The following is a 15,924-nucleotide window of genomic DNA, read 5'->3' on the forward strand; positions in this document are numbered from 1 at the left end:
TGAGGCCTGAACTCTGGGCCTGGGCACTGTCCCTCAGCTCTTCAGCTCAAGGCTAGTGCTCTACCAGTTGAGCCACAGTGCCACTTCCGTCTTTTTTCTTTTTGCTTATGTGGTGCTGAGGAATCAAACCCAGGGCCTCACGCATGCAAGGCAAGCACTCAACCACTGAGCCACCTTCCCAGCCCTCATTAGTAAGTTCTTACAACAGTTTTGTTCCTTTACCAAGGCTCCTGGTTCTGTCTTTGTAAAGTAAACAGTACCAAAGTTTCTCTGAAGCAGACAGACTCAAAAACCTACAAATGCTACACCACCAACTGCTCTTGCCATTACTGGGAATGTTCACATATCATATTTTCCTCATGTTTCCATGTCTAGTCCCACACTTTCCATCCTTTGAGTGGATCTTACAGCTATGTTTAAACTTATATGAGTCCCATTCTATTCACTGTGTTGTGATTCCTACCACAATTTTTCTTCTGCTTTGGTTGCTCTTCCATTGAGCCAAGTTTCCAAACCCTGTCAATCTACTTAATCCTTTTTGAGACTAATGCTCTTAGGTATGAATGGGCTTTATGTACATTTTCTCCCACACTTATTCCCAGTGGGAATTTGGCATGTATGTATACCTTGCAAAGGGGAAGAATTAAGGTACTAGAATTTAAATAAATGTAAGGATAGTAACGTTGTATGTTGTCAGGTGGCATTCCAAAGTAGGATCCCTATTTTCCAGCTCTAGAATTCTCTACTCAAATAGATGGATATATTTAGCTATGTTACACTGTTGTAAAACTACTCTGAACCATTTTATAGAAGTCCACATTGCATCATCACAGAGGAAGTGTCTTAATACTCAGACTTAGTTCTTATCCTAATAAGAGGTTATAATCAGTAGGTTGAAATGACATAAGATCTATAAATTAAAACATGGAGAATAGCCTATTTCTTGGCCCATTTGTCTCATATTCACATTTAACATTTTCCTTTATACTAACACTCTTTCTGATTTTCAGAGGAGGAAGTTATTGGCAAGACCTTTACTGCTTGACATGTGGACTTCGCTTTCTACTTACTAATTCATTTTTCTTTCCTTCTTTCTTTTTTTTATTATTCTGGAGGTCTGCTCGATAGAACTTTCAGACCTAACAACCGTACCCTTCAAAGAGGAATAAAAGTCAACATAGAAAATCATTTAAAGAGAAATGGAAGGTATGTTTTCCATTGATAATTTTTTGCTCTAAAGGTTTTACTCAGTATGGTGATTTCATTTTATATTCCTCATAAATGTATACTGGCATTAACCATATCAGAAGTCATCCTATATATGGTGTGTGTATATATATATATATACATATATGTATATATATATATCTGTGAGTATGTGTATGTGTGTGTTCATCATGCAACAATTTCAAGTTTTGTGCTATCTATGTATAAGAATAAGAAGGAAAGAAAATGTAGATTAAAGAATTTCTAAAACCAGGGATGATGGTGAACACCTAGAATCCCAGTTACTTGGAGGTAAAAGCAGGAGGATAGCAGGTTTAAGGCTATGTATTGGTGTGTTGCTTCCTTGAAAACAAAGTAAAACAAAAAAGAATTAAAGCTATGGGTCTAACAGAGATAGTGGTCTTTCCTAACAAGTGCAAGACCCTGGGTTCAATCCCTGGCACCACAAAATTGAAACAAAACAATGGAAAACACCCTAAAATATACCTGGAACTTAAAAAATTAAATCCCCCCAAAACAAATCTTCAAAGAAACAACTGCCCAAAAAATAAGTGGGCTAAAGACTTAAAGAGAAACTTCTTTGAACAGGAAAGAAGTATGGCCAATTGACACATGAAGAAATGCTCAACCTCTCTAGCCATAAAAGAAATGCAAATCAAAGTCTATATGTGGTATATATACACAATGGAATTCTATGCCTCCATCAGAAAGAATGACATTGCCCCATTTGTTAGGAAATGGAAAAACTTGGAAAAAATTATATTAAGTGAAGTAAGCCAGGCCCAAAGAAACATATGTCCCATGGTTTCCCTTATTTGCAATATCTAGTATATGTATGAGTCAAGCGGAAAAGGACAGATAATGTGATGTTAGGGAAATGAACCCTTAGATATGTATTTTAACTTTTTTTTCTTTCATGCAATTGTTTCTAACGCATTTATAAGATTATTTCTTTGTTGCTTTGTATGTCCCTCCCCCACAGTATAACCCCTGCTTTCACTATATTTGATGTCAGTATAACTTGTGGAGGAGATGGGGAAAAACAAGTCATTTAAGGATACAGGTGGACCTGTTGCAACAATGAGAAGTACAAGTTGTCATGTGGAAAACGAGCTTTACAACATAGGTGCGGGGAGACAGGGGGTTGGAGGGAGGTGGAGGGGGGGAGGATTTGGGGTGGAGGGGGGAGGCTGGGAAGGGATGTGAAAGGTAAACAAAGGAGGAGGCTGCAATGCTTGGTAAGAAATGTATGCATTATCCTGCCCATGTAATTGTAACCCCTCTTTACAATATGTTCACAAATAAAATAAAATAAAATAAAAAAAGAAATGCAAATCAAAACAACATTGAGATACCACCTCACACCAGTTAGAATGGCTATAATCAAGAACTCTAATAACAACAGATGCTGGAGGAGATGTGGACAGAAGGGAACCCTACTTCATTGTTGGTGGGAGTGTAAAGTTGTTCAACCACTTTAGAAAGCAATATGGAGATTCCTCAAAAGACTCCACATAGAGCTCCCCTATGACCCAGCAATCCCACTTTTGGGCATTTACCCAAATGATCACAAACATGACCACAATAAAGCTACCAGCAGGACTATGTTTATTGCAGCATTATTTACCATAGCTAAGATGGAACCAACCCAGATGTCCCTCAGGAGATGAATGGATCAAGAAAATGTGGTATATATACACAATGTAATTCTATCCCTCCATCAGAAAGAATGGCATTGCCCCATTTGTTAGGAAATGGAAAGACTTGGAAAAAATTATATTAAGGGAAGTAAGCCAGCCTCAAAGAAACATAGGTCCCATGGTTTCCTTTATTTGCAATAACTAGTGTATGTCTGAGACAATCAGAAAAGGTCAGATAAATTGATGTTAGGGGAATGAACCCCAAGATAAGTATTCAAATGTTTTTTTTTTGTTTTTTTTTCCTTTCATGCAATTGTTTCTATCATATTTATAAGATGATTTCTATGTTGATTTGTATGTCTTTCCCCACAGTATAACCCATACTTTCACTGTATTTGATGTTGGTATAATTTGTGGAGGGGAAGGGAAAAAAACCAAATCATTTAACTAGGGATACAGGTGGACTCATTGCAACAATGAGATGTACAAGTCGTTATGTCGAAAAACGAACTTAACAACTTTTGTGGTGGATGGGGAGAGGATGGGGTGGGGGGAGAGGAGGAGTATGGGAAGGGATGGGAAGGGGAAACAAAGAGGAGGCAACAAATGCTTGATAAGAAATGTACTCGTGAAATGTACTCGTTATCTTGCCCATGTAATTGCAACTCCTTTGTATGGTATTCTCACAATTAAAAAAAAAGAACAGAGGGGCTGGGAAGGTGGCTCAGGGGTAGAGTGCTTGCCTTGCATGCATGAGGCCCTGGGTTCGATTCCAGCACCACATAAGCAAAAAGAAAAAAAAAGAAAAGAAAAAAAATAAACAACAACAAAAAAGAACAGAGATAACTAAGTACTTTATATTCATCCTCTTACTTTACCATATAATAAATCATATGATTGTATAGGATGCCCTTTCTGAATGTCCAACTGAGATGCAGGACAACTTCCTTTACTGTTTGAATGACTCATAGAACAATGGAAAAAAGAATTGTATCAAATAGTATCTAAGCTTTCTCCACTCTTTCAAAATCATTCTTCCTAACAAGGCTATACTCATACTTCCATGTTTTCCATGAATATATACACCAGGCTTAATTGCCATAAAGTCTTGAGCTTACCTATTGTATATTTTGGAGATAAGTGTTGGATTTTCAAATGAAGTACACTCTCCTCATCTGTGTTTTCAACTTCGACAATTTCAGGTGCTCATAATGAACTGTAATCTGGAACTTGTACCATCAAAATGCCAGTTTCAGGCTGTACTACCCCACAATGCCAACCCCATAGAGCTCATGTTATGTTATCCTGCTGACAATGAATCATCTCCTATTCTTCTTACAAGGACAAAGTGTAGTACAGTAATATATTTGGAAAGAGAAAACTCATAGTCATATAAGTTTCATAATGGTATATTTGTTATGATGATTTATTTCCTTATTATATTGTGCCTAATTACACTTTATCACAAGTATATATTCATAAGCAAAAAGCAGGTCTATAAGGTTGGTTCTATCTGTTGCTTCATGAATCTATGGATCAGTTTTCAGGATGTCCTCCTAGGGATAAAGGAGACTAGTGTACTGTCTTTGGCCAATGTAAGGAGGACCTAATTGTTATATATCTGTGTTCTGGTCACTTTTGAACGTACTCATCTCTTAAAGTGACAATAAGTTGGAAGATAGCAGGACTAATGAAAATCAGTCTTATATGTACTCTCTTGAAATACAGTGAATTGTCATGATCAATTCACAAATTTTCTGCAGCAATTGTATGTTCACCTTCATATCTTTGTGGTCTCCCCTGACCTTGACTTGATGCATGGTCATATGGTTTGCTTGAACTAACATAGATTAAAAAACAAGTTATTACTAGGTATTCAATATGTGATTGTTAGATTGACCTTGCACCCTCTCTTCCTGTCATTTGATATCAAACAAACTATCTTATATTGTCAATAATCTGAAGGAAAAGAAGACTGGTTGTTGGAACAGACCCAGAACAGACTCAGAGCTTGAAGGAACATATAGGTAAGTCCAGCCAAGATGCAATGGGCCTGAGATCATCTTGAGATTGTATTATAAAGAAATACTTATTTGCTGTACACTGCTAATATTTTTGTCAGCATAGTTTGCATCATTATATTTACATTGCTTTGTAATTTACAATATTTAAATTGGAAAATAATCACAATTGCTATCATTTAACCAAAACGTTAAATATTTACCATCATGACAGAATATTTGTTTCAGAATTCCCTTAGGTATCAAAACTTTATTGCTCAATTCCGATATGTATAAAAATATAGTATTTGAATATAAATGCTCTATATTCCAACACTTCAAATAATCACATTTATAATACCCAGTGCAATAAAAATGCTATGTAAGGAGTTCTCATTGTATATTATTTCAAGGAAATATGCCTACATATTTAGAAAAGATTCACTTTAAAAAATTGATCTATGGTCCTTTGAATCTGAAAATGAGGAACCCAGGCATTAAAAAATTTGATATCATGATGAGCAGAAGGAACCATATTCTCTTTATTTTGTAATGTCAGTCCTGGGGCTTGAACTCAGAACCTGGGCACTATCCCTGAACTTTTATGTTCAAGGCTAGAGCTCTACCAACTTGATCCACAGCTTTTTTATAGTTAATTGGAGATAAAAGTCTCAGTGACTTTCTTGTCTAATCTGATTTAGAAACAAAATCCTCACATCTCAGCCTCCTGAGTAATTAGGATTACAGGTGTGAGCCACTGGTACCTGGATTAAAGTCATAAACCGGAATGTGTCCCACCACTTGGCTAAGTACTGAATAGTATTGTCCAAGAAGGAAGATGATAGGTTGTTGACTCTTTAACAATGAAGGGGAAAGACTACGCAGTTGGAGACCAAAAAGTACAATTTTAAAGCAAATGGTGAAGTTAATCATGGATATAATTATCATATACTTAGTACTGTTCTGGAAAAGAGGAAGGGGCAATTAGGAAGATGTAGAGCTGGGAGGATGCCCTCCATGTATGGAAAAGAAGCAATATTTGAAAGTAAATCAAAAAGCGAAACAAAAATAAATAAATGTTTGCATGAGTTTGAGAAGGACAAAATACTTAAAACTATTAACAGCTAGAAAAAGTCTAAGAATGGACTACTTAGAAAAAGACAAACTGACAGTTTTCAGGCCAATGTATATACTATTGTTAAAGTAAAAGAAAATGTTCCATGGCAAAACAAATTTGGCTTTATAAACTCAATTTATTTTGTGTGTGACTTCAAGGTTATTTTCCTTATTAAGAAAAATTTCAAGGAAGTTTAGAAAATAATAGCATGAGTTAGAATGGCTCAAAATGAACAATCCTTAGCTACATCTTGATTTTTAATCAGATTCTTTCCTATGCTCTATATGCATATTTGAATCACTGGTTTTAGAGACAACACCAATGCCTACTACATGTACAAGATAAAGGGAGTTTTTATTTTCTGTTCCAGATCTTGAACTCAGGGCCTCAACTGTTTTGCCTAATTGCTACAGCTCTACCACTTTGTTCATCTCCTATCAGACATTTTAATGGTTAATAGGTGATAGAGGATCTCACACTTTTCTGCCAGAGTGGTTTTTAACTACAACATTTGGATCTTAGCTCTTCAACAGCTAGGACTTCAGGTGTTAGCTACTGTTGCCTGGACAAGACCAACTTTCAAGGTAACCTTCAAGAAAATTTATGAAAGGATAGATTGTTGTTGTTACTTGATTTTTGTTTTTACATGAGGCAATATCTTTTCTACTGAAGTATTTTACTTAAGTCCTTAAAGATGTATAGGTGACAGCTAGGTTTTCATGAATTGCAATTCAAGTATTAAAATTTACAGTTATTTTTGCTGGGTAACATACAAGGACAGTTGTTATCAGTGAATTAGGAACCATCTAATTTCTGATGGCTTCAGTTATGACATATTTAAGATGTATATGTGTGTGAGAGAGTATGTGTGTGTTCATAAATAGTTATTCAAAAGTTTTAACAGCTGACTTTTAGACATATATAAACCATGACCAAAACCTTCCTCTCTACATTATATTTCTAAAAAATCACTGCTACTTGTTAATTTTAGATACATTTCATTAGATAGTATAAGCTTACAGCTGGAAGGGAATTCACAGAAGGGCACCGGTGCAAGTCATCTTCAGCAGTGACAACATGTCAGCACATGTGTCTGAGGTGACTACTACCTTGGAGGGGGCTGCAGTGGTTCTTATTGTAGAATTTCTGTCCACAAGGCCACTGTCCAAATATCCTTTAACTACTTAACACCTCACAGTCAACTACAACTCACTTATTGATTGAAAAAAAGAAATACCCCTCTTTTATTTTGTAATTTCTTTTTGCTTCAAGTTTTTCTTTAATTGTTATTGTAAAGGTGATGTATAGAGGAGTTACCATTATATGTCAGGTAATGAGTATATTTCATTTTAACAGTGTCACCCCTTCCCTTGTTCTCTCCCAGTTTCCTCTGTAATTTCATTTAAGCATAAATTGCTTAAATTCATTTGAATTTACAATTTTCACATAATACACTTTGACTAAATTCACCTCATTTAAGTTATACTTGCTTAGTCCCTTTCTTTCCTCCTCCTTCCTTTTAAACAGTGTTTCGTGGGCTTCTTTGTGCTATTTTCATATACATACATACATATTGTATATATACATACCTGTACACACATACAAACATCTATATGTATATACAAATATATAAATAGTATTTCTACAATATCCATTCCCCTCCCATCACTTTCTCTTTTCCTCTTTATACACCTATTAGTTCCCCCTACAAAACAGTCCAGATTTTATAATCATATCATATTGATTTCTTCTGACTAGATTCTGTCTCTGAGCTCAAACATGTGGCAACTTTATTTCTAATATGATCAATATGATCATATTATCTCAATATGATCAATCTCCCTTTGAATCACTCTGATTTAAATTTCCAGTCTCACATCTGGACAAATTCAACAATCTTATAATTCATTTCTATGCTTATTTCTACCTATTCTCAATGTTTCTGCATTGTTCTTGAACATCAGCCTGACAATTATATATTTCATAATATACCAAATAGAATTCAAATATCTAATTGGTAATATCAATCTTTGATGTTAGCTAAACACGTTTTATTAATCTTATATCTAATATATATGGCAAACTTAGTGTAAGACAAATACTGATTCTTTTACTGGACCAATATACCTCATATTTTCCAATTTCCATAAAACCTTATGGTACCAAGATAAACACTTATAGCATCAAGATGAATTGATTAATATTTGATATTTTGGGAACAGAAGACAATTATGTATATTACTAATAAGTAAGCATCCATATTCTAGAATGATTATGATCCTAGTTTCTAGTTACTAACACTTGCATATTTTAAAATTTAATTCTAGTTATGATTAAAATAACTATGATATGCTTAAGTGTCTTAAATTTGTAATTATTTAAATATACCATCCTAAAAACTACTCTTTTCTCTTGTTTTATTTTAAAACCAATTAGCTTTTCACTTTAATGCCACATAATAAAATCCTTTAATGGAGAATTAGTCTTCTGAAATTTCAGTTGTTATTCTACTGCTGACAAAGCTATTTTCTTTACAAAAGTGAATTTCTTTTCTTTGCATGTTAGAAATAGCTATAGTTCAAATATTGCCAGTCATTCATTGTTGGGGTTAAGATCTGGGGCTCTGCAAGAAGACTGCTTCTTTGCAAGTGTAATTCTTCCCCATTCTTAATTTAATGGCCTTGAAGAAACTATCTAAACTGTGATGTCTGATTCCTACAAAAAGAAAAATCCTTAATTTTTTTTACGAAGATTGGCTGAGACTGAATATATGTACATATACACATGTACAAACATATACATACATATGTACATATATATTCTTAGACTATATATATATACATATATGTATATATATTCCATTTGATGGCATATATATACATACATATATATATACGTAGACATATTTGTAGGTATATATATGTATATATATATGTGTGTGTGTGTGTATATATATATATATATATATATATGCCATCAAATGGAATCAGAGAGCCAACATTCAATGAGAATATTACTCCTCAAGATTAGCTGTCTTGAAGCTGCACATGAATATTCAGATATTCCCTTGAGCTCTTCTAGTTTCAAGTCCTACTTGACACTCATAACATTCACACAGCAGCTTTCTAAAGACATGCCACATTATGTTTTAGTAAAATAAGTGAGTTTTACCAGAAAAAATCTAACTCTTGCTATAATGGCAGGTTAAGTAAGAAACTCTTGTAAGAATGAAAAATATTACTTGCAATTCTTGAAAGAGAGAATCAGGCCTCTTAAGAGGTAGAGAAAAGGGGCTGGGAAGGTGGCTCAGTGGTAGAGCACTTGCCTTGCATGCATGAGGCCCTGGGTTCAATTCCTCAGCACCACATAAGAAAAAAGCCGGAAGTGGCGCTGTGGCTCAAGTGGTAGAGCTCTAGCCTTTGGTTGAAGAGCTGAGGGACAGCGTTCAGGCCCCATGACCGGACCCCCCCAAAAAAAAAAGAGGTAGAGAAAATTTAGTGACTGAGTATGCCTAAGATGTGTGGCCTCATAATCATTCTGATTCTTGTGAACCTAGTAAGTATTTTCAATGATTTCAAAAAGTAACCAAAGGCTTGGGACACTTAGATACCTAGATATTATTTCTATACTTGTGAGATTGTACTTGATATTGGAGATTACCCTTGTCTAATGTAGACATATTTTAGCCATACAATTTAGCTAAAATGAAAAGAAAAATTTTGTAGTGATTCTCTTTCAGTGGTTCTTTAATATCATGATATGTCAGTATTACTGGAAGGCTTGGTAAAATAGAGATTCATGCTCCCTCAACCTACCAGAGGTTAGCTGAATTTCGGAGTGAATTTCCAGAATTTGCATGCATAACAACTCCCTAAGCAATACTGTTAGTGTCATCTAGGATCTTCAGTGTGGAACTGCTCTAGTCTCTTTAAAGCTGTGTTTTTGCCAATACACCATTGTCTCTTCCTATTCCTGTTCATTATTCCTGTCGTGTTTTTTCTGTCTGCCTAGGGGAGAGCTTGGGCTTCTGTTACACACATTTGACACTGTATTGTACTCTCCAGTATCTCAGACAGGGAAGTGAGACACAGCTGAGAACAATATGTGTCACAGACAGGCTCACTTTCCAACTGCTCATCCACTCCACTCCTTGATTACATCTTCCCTCGCTAGTCAATGCTGTTTTGATTGTCCTTTCTTCTTTTCTCACAATCTCGTACTTACTGGCTCATTTTCTTCTATTATTCACTGTTATTTTCATGGGTTATTTTTCTCTGCCTGACTTGATTAGAAACTGGGAGAGTAAAGGACTTGTCATACATTTTTAGAAACTGAGAGTAAGGTACCTGTCATAACTTCTTTTGTAGATTATTTCTAAAAAATGTAAATACTATAGTACTTCTCAATATGTTCTAATTTTGTTGTCAAAATTCTTCTGATGGAGTTTTTCCTGGTATCAAGTAATTTGCAGGCAAAAATGTATAGAAATTTGATTAGGTCATGTATGAAGATGGCAGAGGTAGTAAATAAAAAATGCACAACTCCAAGTTTGAAATTCAGATAAACAACATATTTTAGTATATTTTCTGTACTATGTTAAATTTTTATACAGAACCATGGGAATATTATGGAATTCAAACTTTACTGAGTGTAATATATTTTACAATTTTTATGGGTTTTCATAACTTGATTTTTTAGAATGTCATTAGCAGGATCCTATGTACATGTCCTTCCAGAAAAAATATACTTCTAGAATATTTTTCCATGTCTTAGTAGTATAAGTATGTCTATGATACCAGTTAAAACATCTGATAGTTGATGATAATGAATATAACTGTCCAAATATATGAATATTAATATCTCTAGTGATCCCTGTATTACTATAAAATGTGTTAATGATGACCATTAATATCATGTGATTTGGTCATCTAGGATAAATCCATGATACATGGATATCACTTTGTATATTTAATGTTCATTATAAATATTCTTAAGGGATATTTTTGCCTTCTGAAAACCTAACAAACTATTGGGTAGGCCTTAGAATGTATAATAGTCAAAGAAATGAGCCATGCAAAACTTTAGGATCCAGGGCTACTGCCATCATGATTTGAAGCCAAGTGAGCTAATAAAAAATGTAAAAATCTAGATGCTGGATATTTTCTAGATAAGCCTCTGCAAGATCAGAGAGGTCCCTGCATTATGTTGTTCATATTCTTACCACTGCCGAAATATTATCACAATTACTCAAATTGATTTTGGGGGTTTAATGTCTGATTATATCACTGAGATAAACTGACCTCATTGACATAGAATCAGGGATCTGACCACAAGGTATTATAGTGAATTTTGTTTCTCAAAGTATAACATTAACCGCAGTAATAATACTGTAGTGCTATATTTTTTAACTAGGTGACAAATCTTAGAACAAAGCTTCACAAACAAACTGAGAAAGCAGATGCCTGGGAAGAAGTTAGAAATTGTCATACAATTAATGCACAGACACCTGATAAAAAAATTTGCTATCCCTTACTTTTAGTTTCCCATGGTTGTCTCTGTCCTTGATGTAAGGACAACAATGAGGTAAATCATAAGAAGATAAGAAAATACAGAAAGGTAATCAACTCTACCCTTTTGCACATGAGTTGATGGCTGTGTGCTGACTTAAGTTTGCTTTATGAATACTACACATTTGTCTACTAACAATTATTCTTATATAGTTAGACATCTTTCATAAAAGGAATGGTCACTCTTTTGTACTTTACTAACTTTCAAAACAGACTTGTCAATACTTAAAGCCTTAGAAAGTCCTATATGTTCAAACTGTGATGCCTTAGTGAATATAAATTAGGGTATCCTAACTGTTTGCAATTATTTCTCAGTCAAGAGATGATTTTTGACTGTTTCCTTTGGGTTTGAAGTTTCTTTGTTTTGTTTTCAGTCATGTATTTAGTCACTGTTGGTGAGATAAACATTATTTTTCCTTTACTTTTCTTTCTAATGCTTTGCAGTCAGGTTGTGATTGTCATTTCCTTTCAGGTTTTTATAGCAGACTTGTATCAAATGAGTTCATTCGTTTATTGTAAAATTATTATTTTCTTGTAAAAAGTATAGTGTTTGGCTTTCTCTTTCATTGCATTTTTATGTCTTCTTTTGTTTTAAATTATACCATATCAAACATTAAGTGTTCACTATGCCTTCCCATTTGAGAAAATGTTCAATAGAAGCACTCTTATGGTACAATTGCACATTGAAAGACACATTTATTTATTCTAAAGTATTAGTTACATACAATTTAATTATTTCTATCTTTCCCTCCAATTAAACATAACTTCAAACTTGATGTTTTGAATTCAAAGGAACAAAATCAAAAGCAAAATCTTTTACCTTTTTTTTAGTTAAAGATTCCACTAAAACATAAAAAAGGTTGGAAGTAGTGTCCTTTTAGTAGAAATCATAAAAAGGTTGTATCACAATTTCTTATATAACTAGAGTTTTATTCCAGAATTGCAACATAATTGTACTCTTCAACTTAAATATCTATGAAACTAAATATTTTAACAGTCATCCTTAAGGTCCATGTTAATACCACTATCATGGGAATAAGCACTGAAATTCAAACATAAATTATTTGAATAATTCTTACAGTCTTCATGTGAGTGTACAATTTGAGGAATCTATAAAATTTAGAGTTTTGGACTAGATGTATAGAAATATTGTTCATACAGGCAATATGTATAAATAAGTTCAATCAATGTGAAATTTGATTAGAGTTCTATTCAAACAACCAAAAAGAACTAATGCACAAGTTGCTCAAGGTTCATTTCATCATTTTTAAACACTGTATTGAATGGTTGTATTTATGCATGTCTAGATTCTTAAGTTGTTAAATTTGTTGCCTTAATATCTCCTTAAAACTCTTCAACCCTCTTTCTTAATATTGTGCTGTAGAGTTTTCTCCTGTAGAGTTTCCCCAATTTATGAAAGCAAGAAATAAATTTTATAACTTTTTAAACTAAGGTGAGAAATGTTCACAACTAGCTATATTGGCACTAGATATATTGTAGGTAAAGTAGGTTTGAAAAAGAAGTGACCAACTAGGGATGTGAGGGGGAAATATCTATCAACTGATCAAGAAAAACAGCTTTTAGTAATGCCACCTATGATCATAGCAGGCTGACATGTAGATTTGGGGTCATGTCACAGAGACACTGTTGAAAAGGTAAAGTTGCATCATTAGGGCTTCAATCTCTCCAAGTTTTCAGAGTCTAGTTCATTTTACACCATTCCAACAATTGTGCCACTGTGTCATTCCTTGGTTCCTTAACTGAAGAAAACATACAAAGTTGGATAAATTAATTTTCACTAACTCAGAAAGTTGTACAAATGGAAAAGGTTCAGTTGTTAATGACTGTGACCAGCTCCTAATGATGAAGATGAAGAGCTACATAAAAGTGATTTTAAGAGATATAAACTATATAAAACAAAATTCACTCATTTTAATTGCCATATAAATATATTTAAGTATAAATAAGTAAATATCAAGAGTATTTCTAACACTTTCAGAAAGTCATTAAGACCCTAAGTTTCCTCTTTTCCCCTTCCTGCTACTGTGATTTGAACCATCAATTGTTCTGTTTTCTTTTTTGTAGATACAAGAGTTCATCTGACGACAAAGTATATTGAGCTTTCATGTGTTCATTTGCAACTATAATAGTGTCCTTTTTGTTATGACTTGACTTCCCACTTTTATTGGGTTAAAAATATTGCATTTTAGATAGGCATTCTTGGAATGATATCTTTGTTTTCTCCTGTGGCTTACATTATTATTTTTTTTTTGTCAGTTGTGGGCTTGAACTGTGGGCCTGGGCACTGTCCCTCAGCACTTCAGCTCAAGGCTAGTGCTCTACCACTTGAGCCACAGTGCCACTTTCAGCTTTTTCTATTTATGTGGTGCTGATAAATTGAACCCAGGTTCTCATGCATGCGAAGCAAGCACTCTACCATTGAACCACCTTCCCAACCCTGTTTTTGTTTTTTAACTATAGTGTTTAACCAAAAGTAATACATTCATTCTAACAAAGCTCAATTTTATGACACATTTGCATGCTTTTTTATGTTTTTAAAAACATCTTTGTTAAATCTTATGTTAACAGTTTTTTCTCTCATTTTCTAAAGTCTTCCTCTCTTATGTTTAAATCTTACTTCACTGGACATCATGTGATATACTATCATGCATTAGTCTTATGAGAGGAGATTTTTCATATGTATGTTAACCTGTTGCTGCAGATAATATTTGTTGACGAGATATTGCTTGCCCTTTACAATTTCTTTGGAAGCTTGCTTCAGATCAATTGCTCTCACAAGTGTGGATCAATTTCTGTTTCATTGATTTGTCTGTATGCCAATATCACACTGTCTTTATTATTAGAGTCTTAGTAAATTTTGTATTCAGGAGGCCAACTTTGTTATTCTTTATCCAAAATCAACATGGCTACTTTTAGTCATTTGAATTTTCATGCACATTTTTTATTAATTTCTCTAATGTAAATACTTTTTGTGTGAAATTTCTATCAAAACTTAATTCTACACACTTTTATATGTTATGTATTTATTTCTTTTATTTCAAAATAAGTTTTGGATTTTAAAAAATGATTTTATCTTTGTTTTAGGTCTTTTTAAATAAATATTTCCATGCACACTACAAATACATGTGTAGTGTTTTCCACCTTTTCTTTTCTTTTTTTTTTTCTTTTTTCTTTTCTTTCTTTTTTTTTTTGCCACTTCTGGGGTGTGATTCAAGGCCTGGGCACTGTTCCTGAGTCTCTTTAATGTTCAAGGCTAGTGCTCTACCACTTGAGCCAATGCTCCACTTCCGGCTTTGTTTGAGTAACTTATTGAAGATAAGAGTCTCCTGGGGACTTCTCTGTCTAGGCTGGCTACGAACCACAATCCTCACATCTCAATCTCCTGAGTAGCTAGGATTTCCAAGCGTGAACCACTGGCACACTGCAACCATTTTTCTTTAAACATAACTGAACTTCAATAGTTATTGAAGTCTTATGGCTTACTATGTTTCTATTGTTAATCAATTACTGACAAAGTAGGTTAAACTTTAAAAGTTTAAAGTTTATTTGTCACTGGTTGATTTCCACTTGTTTATTATAGCATTTATTTTGCTTCATGTTTTATCAAGATCTGCATTATCTATATAAATAGCATTATGTCTTTATGTGCTCTAATTTTTCGTTTTTGACATTTTCTCTGATAACTTTCTTTGTTAAGCATACATTGTCTTTTTGTAATACATTATCATTGTCATATAACTATTTTACAGTATATTTTCCCTTATTTACTTTTTATTTTTGGTTAACATGTATGAATTGCACATGTTAAATGGGACATACACAGCATAGCTATTAAAAACAAAACAAACATTATATTCTTGCAAGGATGGAAAGCAAAGGAACTCTAATACAGTGTTGGTAGAAATGTAAAAATTAGTACAACCGTTATGAGAAGCTGTACACACTTTCCTCAAAAATATAAAGTATTGAATTAGCATTTCACTCAGCTGTCCCACTTCTAGATATACATCCAAATGAAATGAAAAACAATATAGCTATGTCTTCATGTTTTAAATGAGTTCCTTGTGCATATATAGTTTGGTTTGTTTTTGTATATTCTTAAGCTTCTGCTTCTTAAAATCTTTAGATAATTAATACTTAATGTTATTAATAATATAGTTGAGTTCATATCTGGTATCATCCTTTGGCTTCTTATCTGTCTCACTATATGTTGCTGCTTTTTTCCTGATAATCTTTTGAGTATTACTTCATATTTCAATTTTATTTCTCTCTTGGTTAATGAACTAAAAATTTTATTTTTAGTAGTTGCTATAGAGTTTCTAGTCTATTTTAAAACCATCTTTGTCTGCAGT

The sequence above is a fragment of the Dipodomys merriami genome, unplaced genomic scaffold, assembly GCF_024711535.1.
Source record: "Dipodomys merriami isolate MVZ:Mamm:240054 unplaced genomic scaffold, mDipMer1.0.p SCAF_37, whole genome shotgun sequence".
Lineage (NCBI taxonomy): Eukaryota > Metazoa > Chordata > Mammalia > Rodentia > Heteromyidae > Dipodomys > Dipodomys merriami.